This window comes from Acanthaster planci, linkage group LG03, assembly GCF_054643075.1.
Source record: "Acanthaster planci isolate LZ-2023a linkage group LG03, COTS_SCS, whole genome shotgun sequence".
NCBI lineage: Eukaryota > Metazoa > Echinodermata > Asteroidea > Valvatida > Acanthasteridae > Acanthaster > Acanthaster planci.
In genome coordinates, this window is record NC_141779.1 from 2,011,153 (window position 1) to 2,029,578 (window position 18,426).

The window sequence follows — 18,426 nt, forward strand, 5'->3', positions numbered from 1 at the left end:
AATTCCTTTGGCAGATATTTCCCTAACTACTGCAAATATGGATATGAAAGTTATATGAATGGATAGAGGAACATATGGCCTTTCAGATGATGCCGCGATTGCCAGATATAGATAATTGTCAGACGTTTTACACTTGATTATATGAAGCATTCTCTGCGTGGGATAAGGACCGGTATATTGCAGACGAAGCCAGAATTCCGCAAAAATATCAGGCAATTAAACACGAACTTGCATTTTCCTTTGTAAGCTATTTCCCTAACTACTGCAAATATGGATATGAAACTTATACAAATGGACAGTGAAACATGTGGCCTTTCAGATGACACCAAGATTGCCAGGTTTAGATAATTCTTGGACCTTTTATGCTCGATTATAGGAAGCCTTCTCTGCGCGAGATAAGGACCAGTATAGCGTAGACGAAGCCAAAATTCCGCAAAAATATCAAACAGTCACACAAGAAATCGCACTTCCTTTGGCAGACATTTCCCTAACTACTGCAAATATGGATATAAAACTTATATGAAGGGACAGGGAAACATGTCACCTTTCAGATCACACCAACATTGCCAGATTTAGATAATTCTCAGACCTTTTATGCTCGATTATTTGAAGCATTCTCTGCGTGGGATGAGGACCGGTATATTGCAGACGAAGCCAGAATTCCGCAAAAAAAGGAGAAAGTTGGAAAAGAACTCGAACTTAGTTTGGCAGATATTTCCCTAAATACTGCAAACATGGATACCAAACTTATATGAATGGATAGGGAAACATGTAGCCTTTCAGATCACACCCAGATTGCCAGATTTAGATAATTCTCAGACCTTTTATGCTCGATTATATGAAGCATTCTCTGCGTTGGATGAGGACCGGTATCTTGCAGACGAAGCCAGAATTCCGCAAAAAAAGGAGAAAGTTGGAAAAGAACTCGAATTTAGTTTGGCAGCTATTTCCCTAACTACTGCAAATATGGATATGAGACTTATATGAATGGGCAGGGAATTATGTGGCCTTTCAGATGACACCCAGATTGCCAGATTTAGATAATTCTCAGACCTTTTATGCTCGATTATTTGAAGCATTCTCTGCGTGGGATGAGGACCGGTATATTGCAGACGAAGCCAGAATTCCGCAAAAAAGGAGCCAGTTGGAAAAGAACTCGAATTTAGTTTGGCAGATATTTCCCTAAATACTGCAAACATGGATACCAAACTTATATGAATGGATAGGGAAACATGTAGCCTTTCAGATCACACCCAGATTGCCAGATTTAGATAATTCTCAGACCTTTTATGCTCGATTATATGAAGCAGTATCTGCCTGGGATAAGGACCAGTATAGCGCAGACGAAGCCAGAATTCCGCAAAAATATCAAACAGTCAGACAAGAATTTGCACTTCCTTTGGAGAATATTTCCCTAACTACTGCAAATATGGATATGAAACTTATATGAATGGATAGAGAACCACGTGGCCTTTCAGATGAAACCAATATTGCCAGATTTAGATAATTCTCAGACCTTTTATGCTCGATTATATGAAGCAGTATCTGCCAGGGATAAGGACCAGTATAGCGCAGACGAAGCCAGAATTCCGCAAAAATATCAAACAGTCAGACAAGAATTTGCACTTCCTTTGGAGAATATTTCCCTAACTACTGCAAATATGGATATGAAACTTATATGAATGGATAGAAAACCACGTGGCCTTTCAGATGAAACCAATATTGCCAGATTTAGATAATTCTCAGACCTTTTATGCTCGATTTTATGAAGCATTCTCTGCGTGGGATGAGGACCGGTATATTGCCGACGAAGCCAGAATTCCGCAAAGATATCAATCAGTCAGACAAGAACTTGCACTTCCTTTGGCAAATATTTCCCTAACTACTGCAAATAGGGATATGAAACTTATATGAATGGATAAAGAACCATGTGGCCTTTCAGATGACACCAAGATTGCCAGATTTAGATAATTCTCAGACCTTTTATACTCGATTATAGGACGCATTCTCTGAGCAGGATAAGGACCAGTATAGCGTAGACGAAGCCAAGATTCTGCAAAAAAGGAGGCAGTTGGAAAAGAACTCGAACTTAGTTTGGCAGCTATTTCCCTAACTACTGCAAATATGGATATGAAACTTATATGAATGGGCAGGGAATTGTGTGGCCTTACAGATGACACCAACATTGCCAGATTTAGATAATTTTCAGACCTTTTATGCTCGATTATAGGAAGCCTTCTCTGAGCGGGATAAGGACCTTTATATTGCCGACGAAGCCAGAATTCTGCAAAGATATCAATCAGTCAGACAAGAACTTGCACTTCCTTTGGCAGATATTTTCCTAACTACTGCAAATAGGGATATGAAACTTATATGAATGGATAAAGAACCATGTGGCCTTTCAGATGACACCAAGATTGCCAGATTTAGATAATTCTCAGACCTTTTATACTCGATTATAGGACGCATTCTCTGAGCAGGATAAGGACCAGTATAGCGTAGACGAAGCCAAGATTCTGCAAAAAAGGAGGCAGTTGGAAAAGAACTCGAACTTAGTTTGGCAGCTATTTCCCTAACTACTGCAAATATGGATATGAAACTTATATGAATGGGCAGGGAATTATGTGGCCTTACAGATGAAACCAACATTGCCAGATTTAGATAATTCTCAGACCTTTTATGTTCGATTATAGGAAGCCTTCTCTGAGCGGGATAAGGACCGGTATATTGCCGACGAAGCCAGAATTCCGCAAAGATATCAATCAGTCAGGCAAGAACTTGCACTTCCTTTGGCAGATATTTTCCTAACTACTGCAAATATGGATATGAAACTTATATGAATGGACAGGGAAACATGTGCACTTTCAGATGACACCAAGATTGCCAGGTTTAGATAATTCTCGGACCTTTTATTTTCGATTATAGGAAGCCTTCTCTGCGCGGGATAAGGACCAGTATAGCGCAGACGAAGCCAGAATTCCGCAAAAATATCAAACAGTCAGACAAGAATTTGCACTTCCTTTGGAGAATATTTCCCTAACTACTGCAAATATGGATATGAAACTTATATGAATGGATAGAGAACCACGTGGCCTTTCAGATGAAACCAATATTGCCAGATTTAGATAATTCTCAGACCTTTTATGCTCGATTATATGAAGCAGTATCTGCCAGGGATAAGGACCAGTATAGCGCAGACGAAGCCAGAATTCCGCAAAAATATCAAACAGTCAGACAAGAATTTGCACTTCCTTTGGAGAATATTTCCCTAACTACTGCAAATATGGATATGAAACTTATATGAAGGGACAGGGAAACATGTCACCTTTCAGATCACACCCAGATTGCCAGATTTAGATAATTCTCAGACCTTTTATGCTCGATTATATGAAGCAGTATCTGCCAGGGATAAGGACCAGTATAGCGCAGACGAAGCCAGAATTCCGCAAAAATATCAAACAGTCAGACAAGAATTTGCACTTCCTTTGGAGAATATTTCCCTAACTACTGCAAATATGGATATGAAACTTATATGAATGGATAGAGAACCACGTGGCCTTTCAGATGAAACCAATATTGCCAGATTTAGATAATTCTCAGACCTTTTATGCTCGATTATATGAAGCAGTATCTGCCAGGGATAAGGACCAGTATAGCGCAGACGAAGCCAGAATTCCGCAAAAATATCAAACAGTCAGACAAGAATTTGCACTTCCTTTGGAGAATATTTCCCTAACTACTGCAAATATGGATATGAAACTTATATGAATGGATAGAAAACCACGTGGCCTTTCAGATGAAACCAATATTGCCAGATTTAGATAATTCTCAGACCTTTTATGCTCGATTATAGGAAGCCTTCTCTGAGCGGGATAAGGACCGGTATATTGCCGACGAAGCCAGAATTCCGCAAAGATATCAATCAGTCAGACAAGAACTTGCACTTCCTTTGGCAGATATTTCCCTAACTACTGCAAATAGGGATATGAAACTTATATGAATGGATAAAGAACCATGTGGCCTTTCAGATGACACCAAGATTGCAAGATTTAGATAATTCTCAGACCTTTTATACTCGATTATAGGACGCATTCTCTGAGCAGGATAAGGACCAGTATAGCGTAGACGAAGCCAAGATTCTGCAAAAAAGGAGGCAGTTGGAAAAGAACTCGAACTTAGTTTGGCAGCTATTTCCCTAACTACTGCAAATATGGATATGAAACTTATATGAATGGGCAGGGAATTATGTGGCCTTACAGATGACACCAACATTGCCAGATTTAGATAATTCTCAGACCTTTTATGTTCGATTATAGGAAGCCTTCTCTGAGCGGGATAAGGACCGGTATATTGCCGACGAAGCCAGAATTCCGCAAAGATATCAATCAGTCAGGCAAGAACTTGCACTTCCTTTGGCAGCTATTTCCCTAACTACTGCAAATATGGATATGAAACTTATATGAATGGACAGGGAATTATGTGGCCTTTCAGATGACACCAAGATTGCCAGATTTGGATAATTCTCTGAACTTTTAGGCTCGATTATATGAAGCATTCTCTGCGCAGGATAAAGACCGGTATGGTGCAAACGAAGCCAGAATTCCGCAAAAATATCAGGCAATTGGACACGAATTTGCAATTCCTTTGGCAGATATTTACCTAACTACTGCAAATATGGATATGAAAATTATATGAATGGATAGAGGAACATATGGCCTTTCAGATGATGCCACGATTGCCAGATATAGATAATTGTCAGACGTTTTACACTTGATTATATGAAGCATTATCTGCGCAGGATCAGGACCGGTATGGCGCACACGAAGCCAGAATTCCGCAAAAATATCAGGCAATTAAACACGAACTTGCATTTTCCTTTGTAAGCTATTTCCCTAACTACTGCAAATATGGATATGAAACTTATATGAATGGACAGGGAAACATGTGCGCTTTCAGATCACACCAACATTGCCAGATTTTGATAATTCTCAGGCCTTTTATGGTCGATTATATGAAGCAGTATCTGCGTGGAATGAGGACCAGTATACCGCAGACGAAGCCAGAATTCCGCAAAAATATCAAACAGTCACACAAGAACTTGCAATTTCTTTGGCAGATATTTCCCTAACTACTGCAAAAATGGATATGAAACTTATACAAATGGACAGTGAAACATGTGGCCTTTCAGATGACACCAAGATTGCCAGGTTTAGATAATTCTCGGACCTTTTATGCTCGATTATAGGAAGCCTTCTCTGCGCGAGATAAGGACCAGTATAGCGTAGACGAAGCCAAAATTCCGCAAAAATATCAAACAGTCACACAAGAAATCGCACTTCCTTTGGCAGACATTTCCCTAACTACTGCAAATATGGATATAAAACTTATATGAAGGGACAGGGAAACATGTGACCTTTCAGATCACACCAACATTGCCAGATTTAGATAATTCTCAGACCTTTTATGCTCGATTATATGAAGCATTCTCTGCGTGGGATGAGGACCGGTATATTGCAGACGAAGCCAGAATTCCGCAAAAAAAGGAGAAAGTTGGAAAAGAACTCGAATTTAGTTTGGCAGCTATTTCCCTAACTACTGCAAATATGGATATGAGACTTATATGAATGGGCAGGGAATTATGTGGCCTTTCAGATGACACCAAGATTGCCAGATTTAGATAATTCTCAGACCTTTTATGCTCGATTATATGAAGCATTCTCTGCGTTGGATGAGGACCGGTATCTTGCAGACGAAGCCAGAATTCCGCAAAAAAAGGAGAAAGTTGGAAAAGAACTCGAATTTAGTTTGGCAGCTATTTCCCTAACTACTGCAAATATGGATATGAAACTTATATGAATGGGCAGGGAATTATGTGGCCTTTCAGATGACACCAAGATTGCCACATTTAGATAATTCTCAGAACTTTTATGCTCGATTATATGAAGCATTCTCTGCGCTGGATAAGGACCGGTATATTGCAGACGAAGCCAGAATTCCGCAAAAAAGGAGGCAGTTGGAAAAGAACTCGAACTTAGTTTGGCAGATATTTCCCTAACTACTGCAAACATTGACACGAAACTTATATGAATCGATAGGGAAACATGTAACCTTTCAGATCACACCAAGATTGCCAGATTCAGATAATTCTCAGACCTTTTATGCTCGATTATATGAAGCAGTATCTGCCTGGGATAAGGACCAGTATAGCGCAGACGAAGCCAGAATTCCGCAAAAATATCAAACAGTCAGACAAGAATTTGCACTTCCTTTGGAGAATATTTCCCTAACTACTGCAAATATGGATATGAAACTTATATGAATGGATAGAGAACCACGTGGCCTTTCAGATGAAACCAATATTGCCAGATTTAGATAATTCTCAGACCTTTTATGCTCGATTATATGAAGCAGTATCTGCCAGGGATAAGGACCAGTATAGCGCAGACGAAGCCAGAATTCCGCAAAAATATCAAACAGTCAGACAAGAATTTGCACTTCCTTTGGAGAATATTTCCCTAACTACTGCAAATATGGATATGAAACTGATATGAATGGATAGAAAACCACGTGGCCTTTCAGATGAAACCAATATTGCCAGATTTAGATAATTATCAGACCTTTTATGGTCGATTTTATGAAGTATTCTCTGCGTGGGATAAGGACCGGTATATTGCCGACGAAGCCAGAATTCCGCAAAGATATCAATCAGTCAGACAAGAACTTGCACTTCCTTTGGCAGATATTTCCCTAACTACTGCAAATAGGGATATGAAACTTATATGAATGGATAAAGAACCATGTGGCCTTTCAGATGACACCAAGATTGCCAGATTTAGATAATTCGCAGACCTTTTATACTCGATTATAGGACGCATTCTCTGAGCAGGATAAGGACCAGTATAGCGTAGACGAAGCCAAGATTCTGCAAAAAAGGAGGCAGTTGGAAAAGAACTCGAACTTAGTTTGGCAGCTATTTCCCTAACTACTGCAAAAATGGATATGAAACTTATATGAATGGATAAAGAACCATGTGGCCTTACAGATGACACCAACATTGCCAGATTTAGATAATTCTCAGACCTTTTATGTTCGATTATAGGAAGCCTTCTCTGAGCGGGATAAGGACCGGTATATTGCCTACGAAGCCAGAATTCCGCAAAGATATCAATCAGTCAGGCAAGAACTTGCACTTCCTTTGGCAGCTATTTCCCTAACTACTGCAAATATGGATATGAAACTTATATGAATGGACAGGGAAACATGTGCACTTTCAGATCACACCAACAGGGCAGGGCAGGGCAGGGAATTATGTGGCCTTTCAGATGACACCAAGATTGCGAGATTTAGATAATTCTAAGACCTTTTATGCTCGATTATATGAAGCAATCTCTGCGCAGGATGAGGACCGGTATATTGCAGACGAAGCCAGAATTCCGCAAAAATATCAAACAGTCAGACAAGAATTTGCACTTCCTTTGGAGAATATTTCCCTAACTACTGCAAATATGGATATGAAACTTATATGAATGGATAGAGAACCACGTGGCCTTTCAGATGAAACCAATACTGCCAGATTTAGATAATTCTCAGACCTTTTATGCTCGATTATATGAAACAGTATCTGCCAGGGATAAGGACCAGTATAGCGCAGACGAAGCCAGAATTCCGCAAAAATATCAAACAGTCAGACAAGAATTTGCACTTCCTTTGGAGAATATTTCCCTAACTACTGCAAATATGGATATGAAACTTATATGAATGGATAGAGAACCATGTGGCCTTTCAGATGACACCAAGATTGCCAGATTTAGATAATTCTCAGAAATTTTATACTCGATTATAGGAAGCCTTCTCTGAGCGGGATGAGGACCGGTATAGCGTAGACGAAGCCAGAATTCCGCAAAAAAGGAGGCAGTTGGAAAAGAACTCGCACTTCCTTTTGCAGCTATTTGCCAACTACCGCAAATATGGATAGGAAATTAATATGAATCGATAAATAAACATGTGGCCTTTCAGATGACACCAAGATTGCCAGATTTAGATAATTCTCAGACGTTTTAGGCTCGATTATATAAAATATTCTCTGCGCAGGATAAAGACCGGTGTGGTGCAGACGAAACCAGAATTCCGCACAAATATCAGGCAATTGGACACGAATTTGCATTTCCTTTTGACGATATTTCCCTAACTACTGCAAATATGGATATGAAACTTATACGAATGGACAGGGAAACATGTGGCCTTTGAGATGACACCAAGATTGCCAGATTTAGATAATTCTCAGAACTTTTATACTAATTAATTCTCAGACCTTTTACAATCGATTATAGGAAGCATTCTCTGCGCGGGATAAGGACCGGTATAGCGTAGACGAAGCCAAAATTCCGCAAAGATATCAATCAGTCAGACAAGAACTTGCACTTCCTTTGGCAGATATTTCCCTAACTACTACAAATATGGATATGAAACTTATCTGAATGGACAGTGAAACATGTGGCCTTTCAGATGACACCAAGATTGCCAGGTTTAGATAATTCTCAGACCTTTTAGGCTCGATTATATGAAGCCTTCTTTGCGCAGGATAAGGACCTTTATATTGCAGACGAAGCCAGAATTCTGCAAAAAATTTAGTTAATTCGCAGACCTTTTATGCTCGAATATATGAAGCATTCTATGCGCAGGATCAGGACTGGTATGGTGCGGACGAAACCACAAATGCGCAAAAATATCAGGCAATTAGTCACAAACGTGCATTTCCTTTGGCAGCTATTTCCCTAACTACTGCAAATATGGATATGAAACTTATATGAATGGACAGGGAAACGTGCACGTTCAGATAACACCAACATTGCCAGATTTAGATAATTCTAAGACCTTTTAAGCTCGATTATATGAAGCAGTATCTGCGTGGGATAAGGACCAGTATAGCGCAGACGAAGCCAGAATTCCGCAAAAATATCAAACAGTCAGACAAGAACTTGCACTTCCTTTGGCAGATATGAAACTTAAATGAATGGATAGGGAAACATGTGGCCTTTCAGATGACACCAAGAATGCAAGATGTAGGTAATTTGAAGACATTTAATGCTGGGAAATATGAAGCATTCTCTGGGCGAGAACAGCACCCGGCGCAGCGCAAAGTCAGAATTTCGCAAAAATATAAAGCAGTCAGAAATAACTCGCACTTCCTTTTGCAGATATATCCCTAACTACTGTAAATCTTGACATAAAACTTATATGAATCTATAGAGGAATATGTGCCCTTTGAGGTGACACAAAGATTGCCAGATTTTGATTATTTTAAGGCCTTTTATGCTCGAATACATGAAGCAATGTCTGTGCGATTACAGGACCCGGTATACCGCAAAGTCAGAATTACGCAAAAATATAAGGGTAATGTATAGAACAACCCATGTACAGGGTATCTACATTCCCTTGCAAATGAACAGGAGTCCCTATAATGACAGTAATATACGGAATGATGCATTTATTTACAATAACATTCTAACACACTGGAGTCCCTGTAGTGAGGGTAATCTATGGAGTCACCATGTTGTTAGTAAACTATGGAGTGACGCATTTATCTTCATTCTCATCTTTAACAATTTGGGACCCCACAATGATGGTATTATATGTAGTGATGCAGGTATCTTTATGAACATCCTGATAAATTTGTGACCCATATGACGTTAATTTTCGGAGTAATGTATGTATCTATACTTCCTCGCTTATAAAGTGGAGTCCATATAATAATGGTTATCTATGGAGTGATGCAGTTATTTTCATGAAAATGCTAATAAATTTGGGACACCATGATAACGGTAATCTATAGAGTGATGCACTTATCTTTCTTCTCATCCTTATAAATTAGGGACACAATAATGACAGTAATCCTTCCAGCAACGTGTGTATCTATATTCCTTTGCTTATGAACTGGAGTGCCTATAATGACTGTAATCCATGGAGTCTCGATAATGATGGTAGTCTATGGAGTGATGCAGGTATCTTCATTCTCATCTTATAAATTTGGACCCCATATAATGACGGTAATCTACGGAGCAATGTATGTATCTATACTCCCTTGCTTATTGACTGGAGTCCCTATAATGACGGTAATCTGTGGAATCTCCATATTGACGGTAATATATGGAGTGATGTATATGGATCTACTTTTACATGACTATAGTACACTGGAGTCCGTATAATGACGGCAATCTGTGGGGTCCCCATATTGACGGTAATACATGGAGTGATGTATGTATTCTACATTCTCATGGTGATACAATGTTGTCCCCATAATGACGGTCATGTACAGAGTGTCCCAGAAAAAACTTAACCCTGAAGAAAGGGGTTAATATGCCCATACAATGAGATATTACTATAATATAAAAGGATCTCCGAAAAGTAGAAGCAGTATTATTTCTATTAAACGATACCTTGGTGGGTATCCCTCCTGTCATGCATGACTGAGCACCATAATGACGGCAAACTATGGAGTCCGTATATTGACGGTGATCTATGGAGTTATGTATGTATCTACATTCTTATGCTGGTACTCTGTTGTACCCATATTGACATTAGTCTATTGACTGATGCACATATAATTTATGGACTAATTTATGTATGTACATTCTCATGCTGATACACTGATGTCCTCATATTGACGGCAATCTATGGAATTATGAAGGTATCTTCATACTGATAGTAATCTAATCTAGCTAATACACTAGAGATCATATAATAACGGTAATCTATGGAGTACAAATATTGACGATGATCTATGAGAGAGATGTATGTATATACATTTTCATGCTGACTTTTGTCCCCATATTGATGGTAATCTATAGAGTCTTGCAGGTATCTTCTTTCTCATCCTTATAAATTTCGGACCCCATAATGTTTAAGTTAAGGGTAGGGCATCAAAAAGACACCGTATGTTTCTAACTCAATCGCAAAATTTCTAAGTACCTGCACAATTTGAGTCTTGGACTATTGACGAATTGATTTCTTGGAAAAATTTAGATTTGTTGAGCTTCAGTTATGTTGACATTCTTAGGGGAATATATCAAAATGCAGCAAATGGGCCAGGGGGAAATATGTACAACTTTGTTTTTCAAGCTAGGGCTATAAAATGACTCCATATCTGTATAACTAATTCGCGAAATTTCCTAATACCCCCGCAATTTGTGTCTTGGACTACTGAGGAACTGATTTCTTGAAAACTTTAGATTTGTGAAGCTTCAGTTATGTTGGAATTCATAGTGGAATACATCGTATTGCAGCAAATGAGAAAGGGAGAAATATGTACGATTTTTTTAAAGTTAAGGGTAGGGCTATAAAAGACTCCATATCTGTCTAACTAAATCACCATATTTAAGTTTTAGATATTTAGATATTTTGAGAGCTGCAGTTATGTTGGAATTCTTAGGAAATGTCGGTATGCAGCAATTGAGATATGAAATCGTACATATGAAATATGTACGATATTGTACGATAAAATCGTACATATGAAATATGTACGATTTTCTTTTTAAAGTGAAGGGTAGGACTACAAAAAGACTCAATATCTGTCTTACTAAATCGCCAAATTTCTAAATCCTGCACGATTCTATTCTTGGACATTTGCAGAATTTCTGTCTTAAAAAATTTAGAGTTTTGGAGCTTTAGTTATGTTGGAATTGATTGGGGAAAGCCTCGTAATGCACCAAATGTGGTAGGGTCAAAATGATATGTGCAAATTCCCAAAGTTGAGGGTAGGGCTTCAAAAAGACTCTATAGTAAATAGCTAAATTTCTAAATACCTGCACGATTTCAGTCTTGGACTATTCAGGAATTGATTTCTTGAATTTGTTAGAGTTTTCGAGCTCCCGTTATATGTTGCAATTCAGACGAGAAAACATTAAAATAAAGAAAATGCGGTAGGGTCGAATATGTACGAATTTTAAAAGTTAAGGATAAGGCGAGTCAATAAAAGTCTAACTTACTAGCAAAATTTCTAAATATCAGCACAGTTTGAGTCTTGAAATATTGAGGAATGGATTTCTTCAAACATCTAGATTTTGGAGCATTAGTTAGGTTGGAACTCAGACGGAAAATCATCGGAAAGAAAGGCATAAAACAGGCTTAAATATATACGAATTTCTAAAGTTAAGGCGGAGGAAACAAAAGACTCAGTATCTGTCTAAATAAATAGCTAAATGTGTATATAACTGCACTATTTGAGTCTTGGACTAATCAGGTTGTGATTCCTTGATAAGGTTAGATTTTTGGAGCTTTACTTACGAATATTCAGACGGGAATACATCGGAATGCAGCGAATGCGTTAGGTTAAAATATGTACGAATTTCCAAAGTTAAAAGAAGGGCTAAGAAAATACTCAATACCAGTGTAACTAAACAGCCAAATTTCAAACTATCTCTATCTAAACTTGAGTCTTGGACTATTGAGGAATTGATTTCTTCAAAAGGTTTGATCCATGCACCTTTAGTTATGTTGGAATTCAGACTGGAATAAACATGGGTGTGCAGCAAATAAGATAGGTGAACAAATTTCAAAATTAAAGGGTCATATAGCAAAATGACAAAATATCGAAATACCTAAATCACCAAATTCAGAAATAACTGCAAAATTTGAAACTTGGACTACTTACGATTTCAGATCTTGAAATAGTTAGATGTTAGGAGCTTTAAATATGTGCAATTGAAAAGGATTAAATGCAGCAAATAAGATGAGGGGAATATGTACGAAGTTGAGAACTTAAGGGTAGAGAAGCAAAATTAATAAATACCTAAATAATTAAATGGCCTAAAATTAAAAGTCCTAAATAATAGCACAATGAAACAAATTGAACCAAAAGAGGTGAACAACAAAAAAACAAGCAGTGGAATGCAAACTTTTTCCTAACTTCATTTAATTTTCCTGAAACTTTAAATACGTCAACGAATGGAGAACAAGTGCCCTTTCAGTAGCTGTCAAGAACGCTGTATTTGGACGATTTTCAAACCTTATACTGAAACATATGGAGCCATTTATGCACGGAAACACGAACGGTAAAGTAAAAAGTAGTGGGACAAAAACTCTTGCCTACCTTTGCTAATATTTCCCTATCTAGAACAAGAGGATAATGAAAATTTTTTCAATAGAGAGTGGAACTTATTCTCTGTCAGGCAGTACTAGAAAAGAGAAATGAACAAAAGTTACAAGCAGTAGGACAAGGTTTGCCTTTTTCGCCAACATTTTTCTAACATGGACGTGAAACGTGCTCTTTTACACGGTACTGGGATTGCCAGATTTAGACAATTTTTAGACGTTCTTTGGTCGAACATATGGAGCTGTATTTGCGCGGGATGAGGAATGGTAATGTGAGGACGAATGCAGAAATTCACAAAAAACAGTAAGCAGTCTGAGAAAAATTCGTCCTCTTTCTCCCATATTTCCCTAAACACACCAAGGATGGATATGAAACGTATCATTTATTAGAACATGCGCCCTTTTGGAAAGTGGTAGGATTGCTAGATTTGGACAATCTTCACACCTGTTACGTTCGAATACATAAAACCATCTTTGTGCGGGAAGAGGACTGCTAAAGTGTGGAGAAAGGGGAAAAGTCACGAATCTGACAAGCAGTTACAGATTCCTTGTCTTCTTTTTTCGTGTATTTCCCCAATAACTAGAAATATAAAACCTATGTCATCTGATGAAGGAAAGTGTGCCCTTTCATATGTCGCGTAGACTCTTAGATTTGAAGCACTTTTAGACCTGTAAAGCCCGGGTATGGGAAGCCATCTTTACTGGGGAAGATCGAGGACCGGTAAAATGTGGCAAAGGGAAATTGAACAAAAGTAGCAAGCATCAGGACCCTAGTGCGCAAATATTGAGCCATGTGCGCAGGAAGAGGATCAGTAGAGTGTCTACAAAGGGACAATTGCACAAAAATAACAAGCAGTGAGACATGAACTCTTGCCTTCTTCGATGGGTATTTCCCAAATAATAACAAATTTGGATCTGAAACTTCGACTAATGGACAGAGGAATATGTACTATTTCAGATGCCGCCATGAATGCCACATTTGGACAAATGTCTGCACTTTTATGCTCGAATATAATGGAGCCATTCTCTGCTCAGGAAGAGGCAATGGTCCGGCCAGTGGACGCAAGGGTGGGGGGCATGCCCCTGCCACAATTTTGTTCACTAAAAATACTTTGTAGGTGTGTGAGAAAGGGAGTAATGGGTATATCAGCACCAATACCCTAAGAAAACAATACCAAGACATAAAAACAAGGATGTCACGACCGTCACGCTTCTGAAAGTTCTTCTTCCCCAAAATCATGCTGAATAGGCCCGAAACTGTATTCAGTTTGAACCCCCCCCCCAACGCTAAAGCTGGATTTGCTGCTGGGAAGACCAGTAATGTGTGAATAAAGGACAAATCGCAAAAACACAGGAAGCACTAGCACGGCCAAGATCTCTTGCCTTGTTCAGCATATTATGAATATGAAACCTACGTCAATGAATAGAGGAACATTTGCCCTTTGATTGTCATCATGTCTACCACATTTCAAGCAATCGGAAATTTTTTTGGCTAAAATATTGCGATCACACTGTGCGCTGAAGTGTCTCGGTAAAGTGAGAACAAAGAGCAGTGGGACAACTCTAGCCTTCTTTTGCAGGTATTTCCAAGGCTTCAGCTTAAATATGGACAGGAAAATTATCTCAATGGACAGAGAAATATATACTGTCTCTGAAGATATCAAGGTCAGCCCATTTTGACCGTTTCAGAATATTTACTGTAAACTCGGCTATGGAGACATGTAACGGCAGACGCAGACCGACTACCGTGTGTACAAAGCGAAAACGAACGAAATAGGGAGCATGTCTAAGGAAAACTCTGACCCCCATGTCTGTTCTGTTGCAAAACGGCATGAAATTTTCTTTTTGGATGATAAACATATAACCTTTCCAAAGACTCCAGGATCAGCCCATCTCTTGACAATTTAATATCGGATATGGAGACAACGTTGCGTGTATTTGACGTGTGTAGCATGCAAAACCAAAAAAATATGAAACCTTTTTGTTTAATATTTCCAAATATCGAAATAAAATTTTCTCCAGGGGATAGTGAAATTTGCATCCTTGTCGAGTCACCCCACGCTCGCCCATTCGGACCATTTGTCAACCTACTTAACCTCGGAGATAAAAACTCTTCGTCGAAAAGAGACTAAATAACGTGTGTACAATGAGGGAAACAATTTCATTTATTCGGCATTTTCCAAGATAAAGAACACAGCAACATTAAACAAAAACACATAACACAAAATACACTGAGATCACAAACACAAACTTACAAATGCCCGGAGAGGCACAGTTAATCCAATAACTGTCACCCGTAAGACTTCATTTCTGAAGCTCCAGGTTTACATAAACGTGCACACACATACACAATACAGTAACAGCACAAGATTCAAGAAATGGCAATAAATAAATCGAACAGAAAAAATATATACAATTGGCAAAATAATATAAATATGACATACAAATACATTAAAATAACCAAAAAAAATTAATTACAGAAACAAATCAATCAATTAAACAATAAAAGAAATTTATTGTGTAAAAACCGAAAAAACAGAAAGACACCACGAAATAACAAAATACACTTGAATACCGACAAAAGCAAAACCATTGACACATCTGGCCCACATGGCAAATCCTAGGTATTCAAATCCCCCCATTTTGTGCTTCCTTGCACCAAACAACACAGTGACCCTCCCACAACTTGCCAGTCCCAACGACCTTATTACAAGGGTACTCCACTGCAAATTCAATCAGTACTCTGTCAAGTTTCATATAGTTTCAAATTCAAGTGGGTACTTGGTAAGTTGATCCCGTGTTGAAGGGTTATTTAAACCACTTCAGTTCTCAAACGTTCAGGTACATGTAGGTCATCTCAAGAGCATGTAATTGGCAAAATGCAGTTTTTGAATTAGTGCCCTAAGGTTTGTCCAGCCTGATCGTTTCAATGTACCACCTGTTCACTAAGACTATTTCACGGTCAAAAGCTCTATGAAGACCTCTAACAACAAATGTAAGCAAAACATGGATGCTTTTAGATTCACGTAAAGACAAATTCAATGTACATATGCAACCAATCCGTGTAATCCATTTTAAATCTTCTTCACTAGAAAATTATTCTGGTTGCTCAACGTTGAACTTTGTTCTAATTTGTCAATGTATAAGGTTCCTGTTGTGAAGATACCAGATAGGCTACTTGTATTCCAGAATAGTCAACACTAGAAACTTGCAAGATGAAAGCAAGACATACTAAGTCTGTTTGATTTGGTAGTGACATAACAAAATTTTCCCGAGAAATTTTGTACTCATTATCAGCTTCAAACTGCATGTTAACTAAGGTACAATTCAGGTCCACTATTTTCTTTGACCATCCTAGCATAAGCAAAACTTTGGTTTCCTTAGTAATGCATTGAGATGCATTTTATTAGCATGACATCTTTGGAAGCCATGGATGTCTTGAAGGTCATCAGACTGACATTATATTGGCCTATACACAAGAGCACTGTTACCAAATAAAGTGCTAGCTGACAAGATGTGATAAGGAAAGTCGTTGGTATACATAAGAACTGGATTGGGCTCAAGACACTTCCTTGAGGTACACCAGATGGAACAGAAAAACCACGCAAAGTAGCAACCTTTCAAAAAAACCTTTTTGTTGCCACCACAAGACAAACGGTCACTGCAACAGTTGCAAATTCAGTTCTGTTATGTTGAGGAAATCAAAATCATGCTGTTGTTACTTTTATTGCCCCTAAAAGGCTCAGTGCTCTTATACAACAAATATTGCAGCCGGAATCTGCTCATGCTATTCCAGAACAGTCAAGATAAGAAAGTGATGAGAGAGGTTGAGCATGTCACAGCATGGAGCGTATCACTGTTCAACCAGCAGCAGAAGACTAACAAGTAGAACAGATAGGCACAGTGCTAGAGTCCAAATCCTGGCCGTAATTGTGGTACTGAGTACAGGCGTAAACAAATCACAGGCAAGTGTTTAATTAGGATGACATGATTTACAATTAAAGGCATCACATGAATAATAAGTGACAAAAAACCAAAATTACCAACAAGCCAATAAAATCACCTCAAAAGGAGGGCACAGAGGACATGACTAAAACTGGATATTTTTTAAATGAGTAAATTCACATGATTAAAAAGAACGAGTAAAAAAAATTCTTTTTATAGCATGGCCTTCACTTTGCGGGATAATTTTCTTACGTTTGGAAATATGGAAATGAAACGTTCTCCTCAGATATTTTTTTCTCTTTTTTGGGCTGTCATTTTGATCACCTGTGTGGAGACTACTGTTTCCTTTGTTCTGGTTAATTTGTCTTGCTAATGATATGAGCATAAATGGGGGTAATAGTAGTTTATTTTACTTTTGCAGTCCCTGCTGACCCGCATAACTGATATTTGTCTCGTTATGTATTCGGATTTTTATCCCCGGTCCCTGCTACTGCTTATATTTACTTGTATTTGTGCTTTTTTTTTAAATAATTTGTGTTTAATTTTGCTTTGTTTGTTCTTGTGATGGTCAAATAAATAAGAATAATTGAAGAGATGGTACTCATCATGATTAACCAAGAAACACCTTTCGACCATTTGAAGACTATCGTCATACACAGGCTAAACTAACTACTAAAACAGATTGACTAACGAGTACAAGAGGGAGAAGATTACTAGTAGACACAATGACTGACCCAAGCTTTTGCCTTCATTTGTGTATAGTTCTCTTAAATTTGGGAATATCAGAATCAAACATTCTTCAGTGGATATGTTCAACAAAATGACAACAAGATCAGTTGATTTTCACCAACCCTACAGTCACAGACAAAAGCTTAGTTTGGATTAGGCCTTATATAGAGCCAAATTTGCTGCAAAACCATCCAATTACAAGACCAACTTACAAATGGGAAACCAGGAAACATAACTGCCCCAAGTATTCACCTCCATTAAATAAGACTTGACGCTTTACATGGTGGAGACTAAAAACAGGGCTTGTGGTTACATCATGTGGATAGATCTCCCTTGGAATAGGTATGGGTCTGATAAGAACTGCAGAGTGTGTGCTTGACGTTTCATCCAGCATGCTCTCGTCATCCTCAAGAGTAGAGCCTGATAAGCCATGCTCCAGATTTTACAGAACAATTGTACATGTATACAAAATTATGTACAGATATTGTTCAAAATCTGGAACATGACTTTTATTGTTAGGCTCAAATCAGAACATGATATAAAGTGCTTACCGAGTGAGTTGTTTCGTCAGTAATGCCAGTTGCCAGTGATGTGTTAAACTCCAGAAAACTGTCTCCAAGGGACTTGGTCTTGTCTCTTCATCAATGCTACAGCTACTAAAAC

The 18,426-nt window shown here is 38.3% G+C and overlaps 2 long non-coding RNA genes across 3 annotated transcripts in view; one reads left to right on the forward strand and one right to left on the reverse strand.

Moving 5' to 3' along the window:
* Nucleotides 1–18,426, forward strand: part of LOC110990889 (uncharacterized) — a 445,142-nt gene that overhangs the window by 256,799 nt on the left and 169,917 nt on the right. The gene's annotated exons all lie outside the window — the stretch shown is intronic.
* LOC147799545 (uncharacterized) lies at nucleotides 15,223–18,415 on the reverse strand. Its single transcript, XR_015424947.1, has 2 exons — nucleotides 18,315–18,415; nucleotides 15,223–17,027 (listed from the first exon to the last, which is right to left on the reverse strand). It is a non-coding gene; the product is annotated as an uncharacterized LOC147799545 (long non-coding RNA).